Consider the following 14,665-nt stretch of genomic DNA (forward strand, 5'->3'; position numbering starts at 1 on the left):
TACATTCAATAAACAACATAATATAAAGTTCAGAATTAATCAAACTTTTGCCGTTGTCGAGATCTAAAAGATATAATAACAAAAGAAAAGAAATGAAATAACGATGATACATTCAATAAACCCTGTAAATAATTTCAGAATTAATCAAACTCTTGCAGCTATCTAGATCTAAAAGATATAATAACAAAAAAAAAAAAATATGAAATAACGATGATACATTCAATAAACCCTATAAATAATTTCAGAATTAATCAAACTCTTGCAGCTGTCTAGATCTAAAAGATATAATAACAAAAGAAAATAAATGAAATAACGATGAAACATTCAATAAACTCTATAAATAATTTCAGAATTAATCAAATTTTTTCGCTGTCTAGATCTAAAAGATATAATAACAAAAGAAAGTAAATGAAATAACGATTATACATTCAATAAACAACATAATATAAAGTTCAGAATTAATCAAACTCTTGCCGCTGTTGAGATCTAAAAGATATAATAACAAAAGAAAATAAATAAAATAACGATAATACATTCAATAAACCTTGTAAATAATTTCAGAATTAATCAAACTCTTGCAGCTTTCTAGATCTAAAAGATATAATAACAAATGAAAATAAATGAAATAAAGATGATAAATTCAATAAACAACTTAATATAAAGTTCATAAAAAGGGCATTTGATTTAGTGGTATAATTCTTGCTTTGGATGCAAGAGGTCTCGAGTTTGATAACCAAGAGTGACCCAATTCACTCCTCTCGGAAGAGAATGTTTGCTCTTAATATCATTTTGTGTTTCTCACTTTCAATTGACATACCTATCCAAATTTAAAACTAATCTTGTGATTTATCTCTCTGAGGGAGAATAAACTCATTATCTGACCTTCTTGTTTTGCGTCGTGGTGTTCATGTAGTGGGTTGGTTCACTCGAGCTCCCATTTTCAAATACAACAATGGTAGCAAGCGTAGATTCATCATGGCTAAGATTCTTTCTCAATTGTACTATTGTCATCATTTTCACCCCTCTTGGTTGGTGGATGTTTGTCTGAATGATCGTCATGTTAGACTCCGTTACTACTAGGTATGTAACTTACAAGGAAAATTAATATATGTCAAACACTCACAAAGTACGACACATGGAATGGCTACGGAGCACGCGTTGTTAATACTTCATACAATTCATCCAACCAAGCCAATAGTAACACCATTCACCTGGTTGGCCTAAAGCGAAGCCACTAAATTTCCTATATAGATGTTCGTTAGATTATACTCATTGATGTATAGTTCCAAAGCTAAATCCAAATCGACTTCCTTCACTCTTTTTTTTTTTTTCTCCATCTTTATTCAAATCGGCATTGTTAGGGATAAAGAAAGGATGAGCTGGAGATTGAGAAATGGGAAGAGAAATAAAGAATGGGATGGAGGAAGAGGAGGAAATGGGAGGAAGTGGAGAACATGGATAAAATGAGCACGCACGCAACTCTTAAGCCAGTTTGAACTCCTAATATCTTAAATAAAGTTGGTCTCCTCTACTAAAACATAAATTTCTCTTAGGGTCATTAAATTCTTATAGACCCCAAGCTCAATATTATAAATACAATTATACTTTATCTTGAACACGCCAAACATGAAACTAAAGTGGGGTCAATTTGATGGTGTTAATATAACACATGCGGGAGCAATTTGGATCTTAGACACTTTTAGAACATCAATTATAGTAAATAACTAACATGTTCATAAGTATTTAAACTTAATGAGTTTGAATACTAACCTTTTGTAGTTCAAATTCTTTTTTCCTCATGAACCGGTTTCGAGCCACCACTAGTGTCTTCTCCACTATCCTCCGACCTTAGAATGGGATTGTGGAATCCGGTGAGTCACTAAACTTGGGAGGGATTTTATATATATGAAGAGAGTGTTTGTGAGAGGTTTTTCTTAAGGTTTTTCACCAAGAAGAAGACCTTTCATGTTTTATGATCACTCTATTTATAGATTCATGTTTGCATGTTCATGCAAATTTGAGATCACCAAATTTTGACACTCAAAATTCCACTCAAATGTTTGGGATTATGTGGCAAGCATGCTTGAGTTAACCAAATTTTGACACTCAAAATTCCACTCAAATTTGTGGGGTTTATTTGGCAAGCATGCAAGTTTGGTTAAACCAAATTTTGACACCTCAAAATTTCAATAACATGGATTTTTCCATTAAATAAAGTAACATTTTGACTTTCTTCATTTTAATTCAACAATCAATTTAAATTATTAATTCAAATTAAAGTACTAATTAATTAAACTATTTAATTAATATTTAATATTAATTCAAATGTCAATCTCAATTAATTCCGACACATATTTGATTAAGATATTTAAATCTTATTTAAATATCTCATATTCTCTCTTTTTGTTTAATTCGTAATAAAACAAAAATGCGGTTAAACATATTGTATATATGTAGTGCATTCTCCCTAATTTGAATTCGAACACTTCGAACTCACTCGTCACATTGTTCTATGGTTTAGTCCGATATGAGCTAGTAGAGGGACTTAATGGACATATAGATCATGGGCTCCAACGATCCAAGATTAACAAGTTAAACTCATTAACCTTGTTAACCAACATTCGTTAACTACTAGTAGTTGCGCTCCCCTCACTATAGATATATTTCTGTCCATTTAATATAACCATGATTAGTAAGTCGATCCTTCACAGATTGTTCGTAACTAGAGCTGGGTCAATTTACCGTTTTACCCCTGAAGTTACTTCTTGTTTCTTATGTCTCACTGATCCTCTCATGAACAATTGGTTTGTGGTCCAATTAACCAAATCCCTCTCAGGCCAATGAGAGGGTGGGGCTCCTTGTTCAAGACCTAGAGTCAGTACTTGAACTACCTCTCTTCTATCCCTAAAGATGGGTAGAAGTGAATTCCATCTTGCACCCCACGTCCCCAGCCATTTACCTAGTCTTACCCCTAAAATGGGAGGCCTATTGAGTCGGTGAACTTGAGCCACTCTCACCCATGCAAATCGAAGGATAATTCCGAATAAACAGGAGTTCATAGTTAACTTAGGATTAAGATCTAGTTACCTAGGTCATTGAATGAAAAGAAAATCAGTCTCAACAGTAAACGACATTATAAAATGAGAGTGATTTTCTTCATGGTCCGATCTTATGCAATACTCAATGCATAGGACACCCCCACTCACATATCTCCACATGTACAATTTTAGTGATCACATTGTTTATGTCATATACAAAAGTGGGTCGCATCCATAGTGTCCCTAGAATAAGATAATCAGCCTTATCCTTATACTATAGATCATTTTCACTATATACTTGAACTTGATCAACTCTTATGTCTCTACATATAGTTCAAGTAATCATATTATAGTCAGAGTGTTCTTAGTTTATTGGATTTAGATTAATGATGGTAAAGTTCACTTTATTCAATAACCATCTTTACTGAATAAACAACAATAATAACTTTATTGAAAATAGAATATGTTTTTGTTTACAAACTATGAGTTTTAGGACATAAAACCCAACACAATTTAACTCCATTTTATTTCCATCTTGAATGATATGTAGGGTATATTCTTGATTTTCCTTAAAGTTCTTGTGGCATGATAGCTTATATTTGTTAAGCTTTTTGTAAAATCACAGTTAAAAGACAACAACGATGAACCTAGGTCTATTAGTCATTTCAAAGACAATTTCTTTCTCCATCTTATCGGTAATACCAGTTCAACTAAATCTATATTATGCAAAGAAACAAGTTTATGACTCACAACACCAACTACCTAAATTATGACCTAAAAATTTGAAAACATAAGTTGTAGTTGATAATTACACAAAAATTTCCCTAAATCAATGAACTCATGTCCAAATAGTTCATCCTAAAGATTGTAACTAGCATAGAGTAATTGAAGCTCCACATGAAGCATTTTAAAGTTCCCTTTTCTTCACTAAAGTTTATCTCATCTTTAATGAAGCATTATTTGCACTTAGGTTCATGAAATATTTATAGACTCCTACTCTGAGTACTATTAATACAATTATGTTTCGTATGAGTTTGTCATAAATGAAACTAAGGTACATTCAATACAACTTTATTTTGTTGTCATACGAAGCAAAATAGAAGAATTAAATCAAACAAACTGATGAACTAAATCGAATCAATCCAAACCAAATTGATTAGTTTGTTTCCTTTGTTGGGTTTTTTGTTTATTTGATAACCCTTGTATAACAATTCAATATAACATGCCTTACTTTCAAGTAAAATATTAGACCATCAACTTTTCATTTTATAGCCGTCCAACCACTCAAAGAAAAATATATTTGAGTAGAAGCTAAAAATATTGGGTATTTAAGAAAAGACATTTGCTTTAGTGGTACGACCCTCACTTAGGGTGCAACCTCAAATGCCCCTATGTCTAAATCTTTTCTTATCGAAGGACTTCATATTTATATAAACTTGTTGTTCCTATTATTTACTTTTCAAACATACCTCTTAACTTCTCTACACCAATTGTTGGGCAACAAAGTAGACATAAAGGAATTAGAAAAGAGATATCAAAACTTAAGCATGTTGGCAATGACTTGGCCATTCAACAGCAACCTAAAGTCTTTCTTTACATCCGAAGGCTTTATACTTACCATCTAAGGAAATAAAGAAAGAAAAAAAAAAAAGAGGAAGAAAAACAAAAATTAAGGCAATTAAAACTATAATGATAATGCTCTTAATCTCATTTCATGTTTCCCACTTTCGGTAAGTATGCCTATCCAAATCTTAAATAGGTCTAGTAGAAAGCTCTTTGTTCTTATTATGTTCTTGTTTTATTCTCCAAGACACATTCTACCTCCAAGGCTTCAGTTCAAGCGCATCGAGGACTTTAGGTGTTTCCTGCAATGCGACCTTAATATTTAGGCCCAAGGATTCATACATACGTTTTAAGTGGCATAACAAGGGCATTTTGTCTAGTGGTATGATTCTCGCTTTAGGTGTGAGAGGTCTCGAGTTCGATTCTCGAAATGCCCATTCAAGAGAGATTTGTAGAAAAAAACGAAGTAAATAAATGCAATAAAATGACACAAGTTAAATACATACATTCCCATGAAACTGTGAATGTGAAATTGATAATCCTAAAATATAATAATTGGATTAATATAATATCTATGTCGAAATGATTCATAAATTATACCATCTTTCTCCCATTTTGGAATTCCCATTTTGAACCTATTATTAATGACGAGACGTTTAGGATTTTGTGACATGAGAATTGTAGGGATGTAGCTCAGATGGTAGAATGCTTGCTTTGCATGCGAGAGATATGGGGATCGATACCTTGCATCTCCAAAATAAAACTTCTTCATTTTTTCACTATTATTGATGACGGAAATTTTAAGGTTTTATTGTGCAAGTATTGTGGGGATGTACCTCAGATGGTAGAGCACTCACTTAGCATGTATGGGGATCGAGATACCTTGCATCTCCAAAAGGAACTAATTTTTATTAATATTTTATTTATGTTCAATTTTTCCTTATTTATGACATAATGAGCGGAGATATTTTTTTCTTTTTCACAATTATTGATGACGAGACACAATTACTGATGACGGGACATTTAGGGTTTTCTGATGTAAGAATCGTGGGGATGTAGCTCAGATGGTAGAGCTTCTCATGTGGGAAGTACATGGTAGAGCTTCTCATGTGGGAAGTACGGGATACCTTGCTTCTCCAAATGAATCGATTACTAAATAATTATTTCTTTTCAAATTTTTCATATTTACTACATAATGAGCCGAAATAGTTTTTCATTTTCACTATTATTGATGACAAGATGTTTAGGATTTTGTAACATGGTAAAGTGCTCGCTTTGTATGCAAGAGGTATGGGGATCGATGCCTTGCACTTCCAAAATAAAACCATCTATTATTCTATTATTAAGTATATTATTTACTTCCAATTTTCCCTTATTCATGACATGTTGAGTAGTGATACTTCTTCATTTTTACTATTATTGATGACGAAAAATTTAGAGTTTTGTGATTCAAGAATTGTGGATATTGCATCTCCAAAAGAAACTATTTGTTATTAATAATTTATTTCTATCCAATCTTTCCTTATTTATGACATAATGAGCCGAGATATTTTTTCATTTACACAATTATTTTTTATTTTTATTGATGCAGAGATAGTTTTTTATTTTCACTATTATTCATGACGAGACATTTAGGATTTTGTAGTGTAAGAATCGTGGGGATGTAGCTTAAATGGTAGAGTACTCGCTTAGCATGAAAGAATCTATTCATGATGAGTAGCTCTTATCTATGAAAGAATCTATTCATTATTAATATTTTATTTCTATTCAATATTTCCTGATTCATGACATGATGGGTAGCGATATTTCTTCATTTTCACTATTATTGATGACAGAAAGTTTAAAGTTTTGTGATATAAGAGTTGTGGGGATGTAGCTTAGATGGTAGAGGAACGGGGATTGATACATTGCATTTGCATCTCTAGAAAAAATTATTTGTTATAAATATTCATGATGAGTAGCGATATTTCTTCAATTTCACTATTATTGATAATAGAAAATTTAGAGTTTTGTTAGAGCATTCACTTAGCATGCAAGAGGTACGGGGATTGATACTTTGCATTTACATCTTTAGAAGAATCTATTTGTTATTAATATTTTATTTTTATTCAATATTTCCTTATTTATGACATAATGAGCAGAGATATTTTTTTATTTTCACTATTATTGATGAATTTAAAGTTTTGTGATGTAAGAATCGTGGGGATGTAACTCAGATCGATCACTTTGCATGTGGAGATGTAGCTTAGATGGTTTTATTTCTATTCAATCTTTTCTTATTTTGACATATTGAGCAGAGATATTTTTTTTATTTTCACTATTATTGGTGATGGTAAGTTTAGGATTTTATGACGTAAGAATTGTGGGGATGTAGCTTAAATGGTAGAGCGTTCGCTTCGCATGTGAGAAGTACGGTGCGATACCCTGCATCTCCAAAGGAATCCTACTACCAAATATTCTATTTCTATTTCAAATTTTTCTTATTTATGACATAATGAGCCGCGATAGTTTTCATTTTCACTATTGTTGATGATGGGACATTTAGGATTTTGTCATGTAAGAATTGTTGGGATGTAGTTAAGATGGTAGAGTGCACTCTTTGCATGCAAGAGCCATGGGGATTGATACCCAAAAGTAACTATTTGTTATTAATATAATTTTTTTTTCAATCGTTCCTTATTTATGACATAATGAACACAAATATTTTTTTATTTTCACTATTATTTATGATGTAAGAATTGTACGGATGTAGCTTAAATGGTAGAGAGCTTGCTTTGCATCCGATAGGTACGAGGATCGCTATCATGCACTCTTTGCATGCGAGAGGTACGAGGGTTTTGGGGTTTGTTATGTAAGAACTATGGGAATGTAGCTAAGATGGTAGAGTGCATCTCCTAAAGAAACTCATTAATATTTTATTTCTATTAAATTTTTCCTTATTTTTGACATAATGAGCAGAAATATTATTTCATTTTCACTATTATTGATGACGGGTAGTTTTGGGTTTTGTTATATAAGAATTATTGGGATGTAGCTAAGATGGTAGAGTGCATCTCCTAAAGAAACTATTTGTTATTAATATTTTATTTTTATTCAATTTTTTCTTATTTTTGACAAAATATCATTATTTTTTCTTATTTTTGATATAATGAGCAGAAATATTTTTTCATTTTCACTATTATTGATGGCACGCAGTTTTGGGTTTTGTTATGCAAGAATTGTGGGAATGTAGAAAAGATGGTAGAGTGCTTTGTTTGCATGCGATTGGTATGGGGATCGATACCCCGAACACCCCGCTCTGTATTCCTAAATGCTCTATAATTATGGTGGTGCCTTGATGGGATAGATATTTTATATGGATTGTATACGCCTTTAAATGTGGTTTGGCAAAAAAGATAAGTATAGTTAAATTTATAAGTCACTTTTTGAAAAGTATGGTGTGGGATAAATTGGATTATTGCCTATTATTTCTAAGAATATATTAAGTCTTGTGACTAATGTTTTCCATTTGTAGAGATGACATATAATAGAGCAATTCATAGTACCACTCATTGTTCTCGTTTTGAAGATGTTTATGGATTTAATATGCTTATTATTTGTAAGAATATTAAGTCTTGGGACGAATGTTTGCCATTTGTAGAGATGACATATAATAGAGCAATTCATAGTACCGTTCTCCATTAGAGCAATTCATAGTACCTGCATTGTTCTCCTTTTGAAAATGTTAATGGATTTAATCCACCTACGCCTCTTGATTTTCTTCCTATTCATTCTAATATTTTTGTGAGTAAAGCAACCAAGGCAGATTTGATAAAAACATTACATAAAACAATTGAGAAACAAAAAGTTACTTTAAGAACTAAATATTTTTGTGAGTAAAGCAACCACAATTAAGGTTTGATCAAAACATTGCATAAAGAGGTGAAGGAGACAATTGAGAAACAAAATTTCAAAGTTGCTTAAAGAATTAACAAAGGACGGAAGGAAATCATTTTCAACCCGATAACTGGGTTTGGATACATTTTCGCAAGGAGCGATTTACATCCTAAAGGACGACAAAGTTACATCCAAGAGGGGATAACCCTTATTAAGTCCTTGAAATAATTAATATCAATGCATATAAAATGATTTTCCTCGAAAATTTTCAGCACATTCTACTTTCAATTTTCAATGTTGTTGACTTGAGTTCTTTTGATGTAGGTGATGATTTTTCTAATTTGAAGAGGGGGAAGATGATAAGGATCATGGTGATCCAAATGTTCCAACTGAACCAGCCAAGAAGATTCAACAAGCATTCATTCTTCATCTATAAAATTGGATAGACTTTGTTCAACTCTCATTTCATGTGTTACATATTCGGTTGAGAAAGGAACATTTGGAGCTTCAGAAGTAAATATTTAAACAGATGAAGTAAAGGATGAAGTTGCAAGCTATCATTAGATGAGTTGTTAAAAAATATTATTTATTTTTAATTCATAGAGTATGTAATGGTCAAATTGACCTCGTCTTTGGTGGGGATTAAGGGGATTGAGATTAAATCCAAGCCACTAACATAAATATCCTCAAATTATTATGTAAAAATCAGATTTGAGAGAAATGAAATTGATCTCTCAAGGTTCAGAAGTTCCCCTTAAAAATCCGAGCATTATCTCTACTATTTCTAAGTTTCAAGCAATTGTAGGAGATAGAAATGCACATGAGTCTATCAAGTTCGATTGTGTGGTTGAGTAAAATTCATAACCTTCTACTTATTTTCGTGATTATTTTTCTTCCTATTCATTGTAATTTATCCTAATACAAACAAGTTTGTTTTTTTAGGGAATGTATTAAGCACATGAGTTTATTAATTACTGTGAACTTTTATTTAAAATGAAGTAAATACAAATGGAGTAAGTATATATAACAGTAAAAGAGGAATTATGTTTACTAGCACTTTTTTTTAACCTAAGATAGAAGTAAATGTAGTAGTAAAAAGAAGCTAATCCCATTTTATAATTTAAATATTGTTAAAGGGTAGCAAAGAAGTAGTTTTGACATATCAAGGTAGGTTTTGAAAATTTAAATTAAAAAATTAAAAAATAAATATAAAATAAAAGTTGTTTTCAAAAACGTAGTTCGTGGTGAAATTTTACTTAAAATAAAAATGTATTGTTTCAATATCTATCCCAAAGGAATGCATATGCTTTAGTGGCAACAGCTTCAACTAAAATAATTTGAGCGAGGTAATTCATAATCTCAAAGGTAATGTAGGAATTATAGGATATAAACTTTATTTATGTCAATATTTCTTAATAATATTAATTGAAGTACATCCAATTGATTTGAAGAACAAATTCTATTATGTGATGGACAATGTGAAATTAACGTGACAATAATAGTAGGTTCTAAAGCACAAAAAAAAAACACGTGGATAAATTTCAAATCTTGAGGCACATAAAATACATGGACTAGCAACTAAAAATGATTGATCCACTACAAGAGCATTTAGTCTAGTGGTATGATTTTCGCTTTGGAAGCAAGAGGTCTTGAGTTCGATTCATGAAATGCCCCAACACAATTATTTCAAATTAAATAATTAGTTTGTTTTTTTTGTTGGGTTGTTGGTTTATTTGATAACCAATATTAGAATAATTCAATATTAACATGCCTTACTTGCAAGTGAAAATTAGCTAGCTAGATTGGATATTCATCTTCAAAGACTTGAACACTCTTAGGAAACATATGTATACTTACCATATTAGGAAACAAAAATTAAAGCGAGCAACCTAGTGCTTTAATAAAACAAATGAGTACGAAGATTGGATTGGCGGATAGGACTTGGTGCTCCTTCTTCGGAGCATGTTCGTAATGGCTTGCTTAGCCATTCAGCAAAAACACTCTTAAGAAACATATGTATACTTACCATATTAGGAAACAAAAATTAAAGCGAGAAACCTAGTGCTTTAATAAAACAAACGAGTACGAAGATTGGATTGACGGATAGATAGTGTCATTGGATTGGCGGATAGATAGTGTCATGCCAAAGTATGGTGGACCTCAATCTCAAGAAGAGAATAACTTTGAAACTGTGTCCTACAGTTATATACATACCTTGAAGTCATTAATACAAAACTTTTAGTCAATATATCTCCTTACATTTTCTCTATCATGTTCTTTGTGTTCATTTAGATCGAGTGTGTGCGTTATTGTGTGATCCTAATAATTGGTATCAGAGCGAGGCGAGATTCACCACGATCTGTGAAGATGGAAAATTCAAAGACAAGAATTTAAAAGTTTGATGGATTCGAGGCGAGATTCACCACGATCTGTGAAGATGAAAAATTCAAAGACAAGAATTTAAAAGTTTGATGGATTTGATATCAGTTTCTAGAAAATGCAGATTGAAGATAATATGTACCACAAGAATTTAAAAGTTTGATGGATTCGATATCAGTTTCTAGAAGATGCAGATTGAAGATAATATTTACCAGAAAGATCTTTAGAAACCCCTTTTGGGGGTGAAGTCGGATACCATGACCGCGGAGGAGAGGAAACTCAAGGATTGTCACACCTTAAGGAAACCCCTTTTGATCTGGTTGACACCGTCCAGAAACACGACGTTTAACATCATCAAAGAGAAGACAATATCGGGCCTATGGAAAGTGTTATCAAATATGTACGAAAATCCGTCGGCTATGAACAAGTTGTCGTCAATTATATACAAATGTCTGAAGGTAGATTTGTTGCAGATCATATAAATTAATTCAACGTGATTTTCAGTCAATTGAGCTCAATGGAAATTAGGTTCAAAAATGAAATTAAAGCAGTAATTTTGATGTCAATCGTACTTTCTTTGGTTCTCTTGCAGCCTTTGTGAAGTTAACTCGTTTATACTTTTACATAATTCAGCTCTTACAAACACCCATATCAATAGATTTTAGGCCTTCTAAAACTCCATTTGCAGCCATCATCTTCATTTCTTTGACGCTCATATGTGCAAGTCTATTGACACTACTGTAAGGTGTATAAACATGGTTGCTACGAGTTGTGTATAGGGTTCCAGATTTTGTGTTATGCTACCACCATGACACCCTTCACAATCTTCCCCAAACTCTTTCAAAACTCGGCTACATAACCCATATCAATAGATTTTAGGCCTTCTAAAACTTCATTCGCAACTATCATCTTCATTTCTTTGATGATCATATGTGCAAGTCTATTGACACTACTATAGGGTGTATAAACATGGTTGCTACGAGTTGTTTATAGGGTTTACCCTACAGTGGTGTGTAGGATTCTAGATTTTTTGTTATGCTACCACCATGACACCCTTTACAATCTTCCCCAAACTCTTTCGAAACTCGGCTGAATAACCTGTGCTATCCAATAGACCAACAGAGAACAGATTCTTCTTGAGATCATGAATATATTTGATATCCTATAATGTCCACTCATTTCCTTCTAGAGTTTATATGCAGACATCTCTCTTCCCTTCGATCAACACTGAGAGCATTGCTTGATGAATCTCCAATTTCCCATTTGGGAATACTTTCGCTGACATCTCGAATTGCATCAAACTTCAATTTATAAGAAACTTGTGAACTGTTGATTGCAGCAACAATAGTATACCACGACTCGGGTAAAGATGACATCAAAATCAATGCTTTAATTTCATTTTTGAACATAATTTCCACCAAGCTCAATTGACTTTCAATCACGTTGAACTAATTTATATGATCTGCAACAAAGTTACCTTAAAACATTTGTAGATTGAACAACCTCTGCATCAAATACACCTTGTTCAGTGCTGACGGATTTTCGTACATATTTTACAACACCTTCAATAGGCCCAATGTCGTCTTCTCTTTGATGATGTTGAACGTCATGTTTCTAGACAGCATCAACCAGATCAACCCTAAGGCGTGACGATCCTTGAGCTTCCACTTCTCTGTGGTCATGGTATCCGGCTTCACCAACAAAAGAGGTTTCTGAAGATCTTTCTGGTACAGATAATCTTCAATCTGCATCTTCTAGAAACTGATATCGAATTCATTAAACTTTTCAATTCCAATCTTTGAGCTTTCCATCTTTACAGATCATGGTGAATCTTGCCTCGCTCTGATACCAGTTATTAAGATCACACAATAACGCACACACTTGATCTAAATGAACACGAAAAACATGATAAAGAAAATGCAAGGAGAAATATTGACTAAAGTTTTTGTATTAATGACTTCAGGTATGCAAATAGAGGATATGAAGAATGAGAAATGTACATTTTTAAAGAATTGACTGATGGGTAAATATATGATTTCAGTTTATTATATATATAGCTTTAATAGATATAACCGCCTACCATATATAAATATTTAGTATATATATATATATGTGTGTGTGTCTATTAGATTTTTACTATAAATAGTCCGACTCCATATCCAACATTATAGAGCTCAAATAGTAAGTTTTTCAGAAGAGTTTGAAGAAAAATAAGCCAGGGAGGCTCTCAATTTCATTATGAACTTTTAGCCAAAAATTTTGAAAATTGCAAAATTACTCCTCCATAATGAATCTCATCCTCTTAAACCAATTTGTACAACTTTATGTCTATGAGAGGAACAACATTGGTTAAGAAATCGAAGGCTAAAATATATTGTCCATAATGAATATCATCCTCTTAAACCAATTTGTACAACTTTATGGCTATGACAGGAACAACATTGGTTAAGAAATCAAAGGCGAAAAGATGTTGGAACGTTGGAACCCATCAAGTTACTTTCGGTAATTGTTTTAAGTTTGAAATTTAGAAATTTAAGTCCAAAATTCTTCGTCTAGAGATTGATTCATTTAATGAGTCTTATACGATTAACTATAGGGTAAGTTAAGGAACACAATTGAAGAAGAAATCAAAAGGAAATGAGCTCTCAATCGTTCAAACTGGAAGCATCTTGGAATTAATTTTCTTGGTAAGTTCATTATCAAGCTGGAGACTTGGTAAGTTACATGCCTAGTAGTAACGGAGTCTAACCCGACTTGGTAAATTTTCTTGGAATTAATTTTCTTGGTAAGTTACATGCCTAGTAGTAACGGAGTCTAACTTGACGATCATTCAGACAAACATTCACCAACCCAAAGGGGTGAAAATGATGACGATAGTATAATTGAGAAAGAATCTTAGCCATGATGAACCTACGCTTGCTGCCATTGTTGTATTTGAAAAGGGAAAATCGAGTGAACCAACCCACTACATGAACACCATGACGCAAAACAAGAAGGTCAGAGAATGGGAACTTTAAATTACTTCATGTGGGGCGTCAATTACTCTATGCTAGTTACAATCTTTAGGATTGACTAATTGGACATGAGTTCATGGATTTAGGGAAATTTTTGTGTAATTATCAATTACAACCTATGTTTTCAAATTTTTAGGTCATAATTTAGGTAGTTGTTATTATGGGTCGTAAACTTGTTTCTTTGCATATATGGATTTAGTTGAACTGTTATTCAATTTCTCTTCCATTCAATCTCCAATGTTTTGTGGTCAGCAAGATACACATTCCCAAAATTTTCTTATTTAAAATTTACTTTTTGTTTCTTATGTCTCGCTGATCCTCTAATGAACAATTTGGTTTGTGGTTCAACCAGTAAACCGAATCTCTCTCGGACCAATGAGAGGGTGGGGTCCCTTGTTCAAGACCTGGAGTCAGTACTTAAGGGAACTACCTCTCTTCTATCCCTAAAAGTGGGTAGAAGTGAATTCCATCTTGCACCCCACGTACCCAGCCATTTACCCAGTCTTACCTCTGAAATGGGAGGCCTATTGAAACGGCGAACTTGAGCCACTCTCACCCATGCAAATCTAAGGATAATTCCGAATAAACAGGAGTTCATGGTTAGCTCAGGATTAAGATCGAGTTACCTAGGTCATCGAATGAAAAGAAAATCAGTCTCAATAGTAAACGACATTATAAAGTGAGAGTGATTTTCTTCATGGTCCGATCTTATACAATACTCATTGCATAGGACGCCCCCACTCACATGTCTCCACATGTACAATTTTAGTGATAACATTGTTTATGTCATATACA

General features: G+C 32.6%; 1 non-coding gene across 1 annotated transcript; it reads left to right on the top strand.

The window, feature by feature from the left end:
* The first annotated feature begins 4,966 nt into the window (after positions 1-4,966).
* On the top strand, positions 4,967-5,038 carry TRNAL-UAG. The gene has a single exon. It is a non-coding gene; the product is annotated as a tRNA-Leu (tRNA).
* Positions 5,039-14,665: the final 9,627 nt, after the last annotated feature.

This window comes from Cucurbita maxima, unplaced genomic scaffold (genome assembly GCF_002738345.1).
Source record: "Cucurbita maxima cultivar Rimu unplaced genomic scaffold, Cmax_1.0 Cma_Scf00050, whole genome shotgun sequence".
In the NCBI taxonomy this organism is placed as follows: domain Eukaryota; kingdom Viridiplantae; phylum Streptophyta; class Magnoliopsida; order Cucurbitales; family Cucurbitaceae; genus Cucurbita; species Cucurbita maxima.